The 8970-nt window shown below is 31.9% G+C and overlaps 1 non-coding gene across 1 annotated transcript; it reads right to left on the reverse strand.

The window, feature by feature from the left end:
• Positions 1 to 2339: 2339 nt before the first annotated feature.
• Positions 2340 to 2413, reverse strand: TRNAN-GUU (transfer RNA asparagine (anticodon GUU)). Its single transcript has one exon. It is a non-coding gene; the product is annotated as a tRNA-Asn (tRNA).
• Positions 2414 to 8970: the final 6557 nt, after the last annotated feature.

Here is an 8970-nt window from a genome sequence, read left to right on the forward strand (position 1 = left end):
GCACAAGAATGTTATGAAACCAAAACTAAAGAAGGGTATTTTTGAGTTTTGATATTTCTTGAGAGCTAATTTGGAGATATCTTCAAAGCTTGGGGGGGGGGGGGGGGGGGGGGGGTCTGTAGGATTTGGGGAAAAACTCCAAAGGTTGTCAGGTTTAGATGAAGACATCATATTGTAGGGTGTGGAGTTCATTGAAAGAGAATAAATAAAATAATAGAGCTTTCTTAGAGAAAGTATGGGCATCTCCCTTATCTTGTTTGAAGTCATTTTGTGGTGCATCAACAAACCCTCATGTTTTTAGGAGAAAATGAATTTTCTGGGAAAATTGTCATGGAAAAATAGATTTATTGAAAAAAGGAATTCTTAACAAAGAATACTTTTATTTAAATGCTCAATCAAAACCCCCTTTCCCCACCTTCAATCTATTAGGATATCAGATTGGGAAGAATCGTTGTGAAGTGTAGTGAGGCGGTTTTGATACATGGTAAAGGCATATAATCATAGATCTTTTTCATTGGGCTACATAGGAAAAGATGTGTGATTGTGTGCCAATGCCACATTAACTGTATCAAAGGCATATAATCACAGGTCTTTTTTAGCCGTGGGGTACATAGGAAAAGATGTGTGATTGTGTGCCATTGCCACATCAATTGTCTACCCAACCTTAAAGATCCCATTCTATCTACCCAACCGCGTGCATTCATTATTATTCTTATTGGGATCTATTTTCTTAAGGGTAGAGTTTTTCTGCATGTGCGGGTCTTTGTTTTTGGGTTTAAATGCATTAATTACAATGGATAAGGTTTCTACGACTGTGCCAATTTTCTCGATTGGAAAGGGTATTTATAGTGCTCTTAAAGATGTCTTCTCATGACATTAATATGATGTGATGCAACATCGTCCTCTCAATTGATGCACATCTTATCATGACGTCCCAACTGAATGTTGCCACATCATCTTCAATGGCCTAGTAGCTTCACAAAGCAATTCCAATATGCCACATCATCGTCATCTTAGACTTTTACATTTTCCATCATCCACAATCTCTACTTAGGATTTTCTTTTGTGTATAAATTCTATCACGGTTCTTATAATCATTAATTAGGAGAATCTTTCCAAACTTTAATTCAGTCCCCTAATCATACAAACTTTTTTTTTTGAAACATGGTATCCTCGTTGGTAGTGGACTAGATCGTAATCGGACTTAGCCCGACCCATGCTTCTAATCATATCCAACAGTACTAATCTACGAAGGTGTGACCTATGGAGCAAATCCAATCGGTCTTACCATCACAACTAACCCCTGGTAGGTCAGTCATACAACTCCTAGCAATGATGAATGAAAAAAATTTGGGAATAAATTATCTAAAAAGCTAAGTTTGTAGATTTGCATTTTTAAAGGGTGAGGTATTCTATGAATTAATGAGGTAAATATTTAAGGGTGTATTTGATTGGTGGGAGAATTCAACATATGAATTAATGAGGTAAATATTTATTTCTGTCATTTTTTTAAATCATTTATATATTCTTATATTTTTGATATATTTCTTGTCCATAATTATAAAAATGAAAAATGGTAGAAATTAATTTCATGAAATTTTTACAATTTTGTTCATAAGATTTACCCAATATCGAACCTCGACGAAATTGTATAATCAACAGCATCGAACCTTGACAATAGGTATCGTTGAACGTTGATTCTAAAATACATTCCAACATCAAGGTTCAACATTGGGTAAATTTTATGAACAAAACCTTAAACTTAGTATGAAATTAAAAAAAGTGCTACTAGTTTCCATCTAGATAACTAAGAACGAGAAATGTATTAAAATTATAAGAATATATATGTGATTTTAAATAAAAATAGAGAAGAAATTGATTGTCTTTGATGAAAATCTTCGATAAATCAAGAATCAACCAAGAGAGTACGTAGATCTACAAGATTCACTATGATTCCTCAAATCTTGAGCGTATTTGATAGAGAATGGACCTCTCTTTCTATTTTAAACCTATGAAATTTTTATGCTAAATGTCCTTAATTTAATAGGAATAATCAAATTTCATCCCCTTTAACTAAATCCATCAATTGCCAAGATGAAAGAGTTACCTTCAAATTTTCTTGTCCCATAGTAATAATATCAAGGGGTAATAAAGAATTACTATATCACATTTTTCAGGAAATAATGAAAAAATAAATAAATGCAATTTAACACTTAAAACAAAGGCTTTAAACATCAACCTGAGCTACTCCAACGGCTATACTAATGACAGAAATAATATTAAAGAGGAAAAAATTCAGCCAAAAAGAAAAAGATTTAGCCCAAAATAGATAAACTTAACGCTAGAAGAAGGGCTTGAACCTTCGACCTTGTGGTTAACAGCCACACGCTCTAGCCAACTGAGCTATTCCAGCAACTGTCGATACAAGTTCATTTATTCTATATATAAATATTATAGTATAGAACACTACTATATTATAATGGTACCTGGTTCGTCGGTTCACTCTATTAAAATTCAGGTTCATAATTCGTAGGGGTAGGCGAAAGATAATTTGTTTCTTAGTTCGTTTTGATTTCTTGCATCAGTTCACTTAGACAAATATATAGTTCAAGTATACAAAATTATGAGTACAATTATAATGTTAAAAAAATTATAAGTTAAATAAAAATAAATTAATAAAATAATTCAAATTATGAATAATAAAAAAATATATAATAAATTGATTTGATTCACCAAACAATTAAAAAATTATTTGGTTCATCGAACCAAATTGTTGGATTCACCGAACTTAATGCTTTGGCACGTCAAATCCAACCAAAATTTGGTGGATTCGTGGTTCACTTGATTTTACGAATCCAATACAAATCGTACCATGAATTGGTTCAATTTGTACCAATTTGTGATTTGGACTAGTAGCAATGAATTAGATAACATAATGTGGCCTTGTAAACATTTGTATTTTGATTTTTGTTGGGTGTGGCCTATATTTAGGCCAGTATGCTTAGGCTTAAATTTCTAAGACGTGGATAAATGAAGTTTTATTTCTATATTGATTTCATCGTTTGAAAGTTTCTCTAATTTGTACTTCTCATTCAAAATTTTGATATAAAAAAACAAAATTAACAATTAATAATTTTTAGTCTTATAATTACAATTTAGTTATTTAAATAAGTTAAGAATAATTCATGAACAAATATGGCTAGTAATGTTTCATCTCTACTGAGATCAAGACCTTTTATCCTGACTTTTACTCATTTCATACCCTAATCCACTATTGTACGACAGTATTTCTTGCTATCGTTTGAATAGCAAAATGGTGTCCCTCTTCTTGTGCCCTTGAATCCACAACTATTGACGAGGGACACAAAACCACTCGATGGCAATAAATGACATATTTTGAGTTGTTTTTCACGTAGTATAAGTCAAAATTTTGACGAATTTTTTTCTTGTAATTGCATTAATCATTCATTAGATCCTCTCCCTCTTCTTTGATCACTCGTATTTTTCGTTTAAGTGTGTACACAATAGTAACAGAACAAACGTCAACCCGAATTAGGTGGAGACCAGTAATCTCACCCAACGCTTTAATTGTTGTATATGTTGATGGTTACATTTACTTGTTAACATACGAAAGACTTTACCCAACCTAGATGCACTCGTTCATTGAGAGCGATTTTGAGGCCCAAATAATAGCGACTGTGATTGCAGCTTCGACATAAGCAAAGGTCGAAAATTTTGCAAATTATTTCAAATGGAATGGCTCTATTATATGTGATAGTTATATATTCACGAATAATTCATTTTGGACTCATTTTCAAAACAAAACAAATCGAGGAGAACAATTTATTGAAACATAATAATAATTATAATAATCATCCATGCCCCATTTTCCTAAATGTGGAGGGCCCCTTGTATCCAATATCATAGAGTGGCTTGAACATTCCTCTTTGAGGAATCCATGGGGACAATGTCATTAGATTTGGATTTCATTTGTCTCTTAAAAATATTGTGTGAGTCAACTCAATTAAATTTCAAAATGACTCAATGTTCTAATATGAAGAATGTGGATTTACTTATTCAATTTGAGAACCCATTTATTTAAATTAGAAACTTGTTAAGTAAGATTGGAAAATCGATAGATCAAGTTGGATGTATTGCATCTAGGACTATCAATGGATCGTATTAGATCCAAAATGCGATCCATTTCGATCTAGGGATCAAAGATTGGGATTTTTATAAGGATAATGATTTTCAGACACTCCCTTTGACATACGCCTCCATCACAGAACAATAGATCATTTGCCTTAAGATATGCAAAATAAGAAATCTTTTTCTGGGGTATCCTGAAGCAATGATCTATGGTTCTGTGATGGGGGGATAGGTTAGAGAGGGGCGTCAGATTATCACGACTTTTTTTTTTTATAAATATCCAATACTATAGGACCCAAATTAAAAATGGGTTGGGATTGGTGACTCATGAGAAAACACATGATCCCAACCATTTAGATCCAGAACCCAAATGTTAAGATTTATGCATATCTTGATAACACATATCTCAAGGATACTTATCCTGAGGATAAATCCCAATCATTGGATTTTGTGTTTAAACAATTGAGATCGTGTATTTTTTCCATGAGTCATTCTTCACGAGTCTAGGGATCTTGACTCATCCGAGTAGACCCGATTCATCGGACGAAATCTTGGGCCATGGGCTATAATTATAATAAGTCTTGATTACTAATAAGCTGGTCCCACTGGCCCAATGACCTAAATTTAGGCAAAACTTTCCCTAATCAACTCTTTTGAAAATACAAGCAACATAAAGAGGAAGGCTTGTTGTTAGTGAGTCAAGTGGGGAACCACTACTCTTTAATTTCAAGTTTTACAAGGACAATAAAAAACTGGTACCTAAGAATAGAGACAAAGAGACCCTACCACCCAACCTTTCTCTCCTCTGTATATAAAAAAGAGACAAATTCAAGTCTTAAAGCATATTCTCTTCTTATTTTCTTCAGTTTGTTTGGGGTGGGATGCTAACATGGGTGGGTCCAACCCAATCAGATTCTAAAACAAACACACCAAAATAAAAAATTGGCTAGAATAAAAAATGAGACAGGACCATTTAATTATTACAATTTTGGTATTTGTTCCTTCTATTATTTTAAATAAAATGAGATTTTAGTACTTGGATTTATAATATTTTGTATCACAATTGTGGATGGATCATATTGGGGTGCATATGGACAAATTTGATAAGGATTGAATCGAACTTGGAACGATCAAAATTTTGTCGGTTTGGGTTTTTATCAAATCTTAATACTTAGATCAAAATGTGATATTATACATAGTGACAAAGTCGGGGTTCGAGAATAATTCGACAAGAGAGAGTTTCGGAAAAAAAAAAAATCGGCAAAAGTCAAGAAACAAGATCCAAATGTGACCAAAAAATTTCGACAAGAGTCGAGGTTTTTATCGGATCTTAATACTAAGATCAAAATGTGATCTAATACATATGTGATTTTTTTAGAAAATTGTCGATTAATCACGATGTTTTGAAGAAACAAAGATTTTTTCAAAAAATCATAAATTTTTGTCAGTGTGATTGATCCAGAACCGATCTGATTGATTATCAAATTAAATCCTTATCAATTTAAAGGATCTTATCAGAACCCAAATCCTTGATCCATATCCAAAATTATCAAACCAGAACATATCAAATTTCGAGTCTGATCCAATCCATTGATAGTCCTATCAAATCCATAACTTACTCGAGTCATGTTTTGCTGAAGAAATGTTTATTGGGGGGAGGGGGACACATGTCGCATGTTGAAGGGGGTTGCTTCAACTTTTTGAAGCAGCCTTCACTCACAATAGCTAAGACTCGACTAAAATTTCCACCTAAATCCTAATATTCTGCCATGAGATTCTTGTATTTGTAAGTTTTATTATGAAGGCGGATTATTCAAGGCACATTTTTTAATCATCACTAAAGGTATCTAAATTATGATATGATAATTACTTTATTATAATAAATTATATTTATTTATATTTAAAATATAATAAAGAGTCATGATAATCTGACTCACTTTTTTATACGGTTTTAGCACACTCCCTTCATATAACCGTAGATTCTTTGCTTTGAGATATACAAGGATCGATCTTTATGATTTTATTTGATTTTGTGAAGGGAGCATACAAAAAAGTGAGTTAGATTATCAGGACTATAAAATAAAATATCATAAAATTTAATTCTTAAATTTATTTGATAAAAATAGTATTGATAGATTTCATCGAAATGAAAACGATTAAGCAATGTTATGAAGCACGTACATGACATTCCCCTAGGGGGTCCGAAACCAATTTGGCAATTAGTTTAGAAAATATTAATGTTGGAGTGACCTTAGTGGGGGACACAAGCAGGGACATCCTGACATGGTGGTGCAATGCCCGTAGATGCGTTTTCTCCAAGATACGAGTAAAATGCATTTATGGACATGTGCGTAGCACCACGTCAAGGTGTCCCCCATGTGTCCCCCGCTAAGGTCACTCCATCACGACTCTTTAGAAAAATATATGACTGATGAAAAAAAAATGTGAAGGATTGATCTTTAATTTGTCGTCCACTAGCCAATAATGGCCTATTGTGCCATGTGAAATGCAAATTAGGCTTGACTACACAATCGACAAAATTCGATCTATTTAATCCCAAGGGGTTGGATTAGTGGCAAGCCGAGCCTGGATAAACTCCTCGGAAGGGTAGGTCAAATTTTCGAAACCCCATAAAGCAATGAATTCCTTTGGGCTATCCTCCAAGGTCCAGTTGACCCTCGACTCAACCTGTTGTAGGTAGGACTTTTTGAGGGCGTTAGTCTCACCTGAAGGGTAGGGATACCCACGTAAAAAAAAAAAAAAAAACAATCTATTTGGTTGAAATCTTGGATTGGGCTCAACTGAGCCCAATACTAATTCTAATGAGTTGGGTTTCATTTTGTCTAACCAACCCTAAACCTCTACTGGGCTTGGGCTAAGTTTCCAATTTGGTTCCAAGCAAAGTTTATTTCTATTTATTTTTTATTTATGTTTTAATCACTTTCAAGAGGGACAACTTATGTGATCTAAATCTTATTTCTTACACAAATTTGTTCTTAAGTCCTTGTAACAGATTATTTTTATTTATTGTGTAAATTATATTTTGTTTATTTTTAAAATAATCTATTTTTTTTTAATTTATAATAATTAATTACTTAAGTATTATAACAAAGGCACTAGCGTACATCAATTAAGGGATGGGTAATTAAAAGAAAAGGTGGGTCAAAAGAGTACTCAACAGTGTTCCAAGACTTGGATTGGATCAAACCAGTCGACCTGTTTAATTCAATTTAAAACGATTTTTTAAAAGATTAAAGATTAAATAGAAATTAAGAACGAAACCATTTCTTAGATGCTTCTAATGCACAATCTTCTTCACTTTTGGCCTTTAAAATACATAAAAGATAAAAGGTACAATGGTTTATTTTTAACTTTAAACTTTTTTTTTACCATTTAATTATATTTGATTTCTTATTTAAATATTAACTACACTTTTATTTAAATTTTGAATTCAAATCGTGTAAATGTTTCATCCTCTCTCTCTTTAATTTTTAAAGGTATTTATCGAGGAGACCTATCTGTTGTAATTTTATTACAAAAACTCCCTTATTTTATCAAATTTGTTACCGAACAAATTTTATTTTATGAATCAGGCTAGCATGATTAACTTATTAAGATTTCAAATCTTACTAAGGGTTATTGGGCAAATTCAACATTACAACTTTTTAGATTTCATGTAAAAACTTGTATTCAAGAGAAAAAATGTTATAAGAAAAAGAACATTTTTTTATCTTGTTCGAAGATGTTGAAAATGGATGGCTACGATCTCCCAAATTTAAAACTAAAATTAAATGATCAAAATTAATTAATTTTTTTTAAAAAAAATTCAAAGTTCTTAGAATTCTGTCATTTATAATCTTGTGTCATTAAATCATGTTTTTGGATGTTACAAATTAACGTTGGCAGATCCACTCCAACGTATGTTAAGTAACAAATCAATTTCATCAATTTGAATTTTTGACGTGGATCCACACTCCAAGGTTTTTTTAGTAATAAACTTAATAAAGTAAGCTTCCTGTAGAGTTGTCAGAAATTCAAGGGTGTTTTTATAATAAAAATGCAATAGTTAGTTTTCTACGTAAATTTATCTATTTTTTTATATACCCTTTTTAATATAACTTTTGTAATTTACTTAATTGATTTTACAAAATCAAATAACTTACCAGAAATTCAAATGGTTTAAGTCCACCCAAATCAGTTTTGAAAGTCTATATTTTTTTTTAATAGATTAAATTAGACCCAAAATTTGATCCATTCTACTCCATTAACTTTGGATTTGGATCAAGAGTTTGGGTTCTGATAAGGATCCTATTTAATAATCTATAGTACCATATCCTAATCCCATAAGATATTGATAGAATAAAATACGAGAAATTAAATTACATATTTTATTAAATTATATAAAATTTATTCATCGTTTCTATATGAGGAGTGACCTTAAGTTGAAACCTCATATCTCACTTTTTGATGTGAAAGTGGATAGAAATCATTGATTCTCATTTACTTGTATCTCGATGAAAAACATCTATGATTTTTTTCACATCAAGAATTGCCATATGAGGTTCTAATCGGACTCTGAAGTCACTTCAGCATTATTCTTTCTATATGCAATCAAATTTAGTCCAATCGGATCTGATTGCATTGCTATTGGATCAGATTTGATATAAAATCCTAACCAAAAGGATCCGATCCAATCATCATCTAAATCGGTCCCAGTTCGAACCAATCGGGACCCAATTGGTTTAAAAAGAAAGGTCAGTTTGTCGACAAAACTCCTAGTGAGTGAAAGCGAGGGAAAGATAATAGAAAATAAGGGAATAA

Source organism: Akebia trifoliata, chromosome 15, assembly GCF_017979445.1.
Source record: "Akebia trifoliata isolate Shusen 1 chromosome 15, ASM1797944v1, whole genome shotgun sequence".
Lineage (NCBI taxonomy): Eukaryota > Viridiplantae > Streptophyta > Magnoliopsida > Ranunculales > Lardizabalaceae > Akebia > Akebia trifoliata.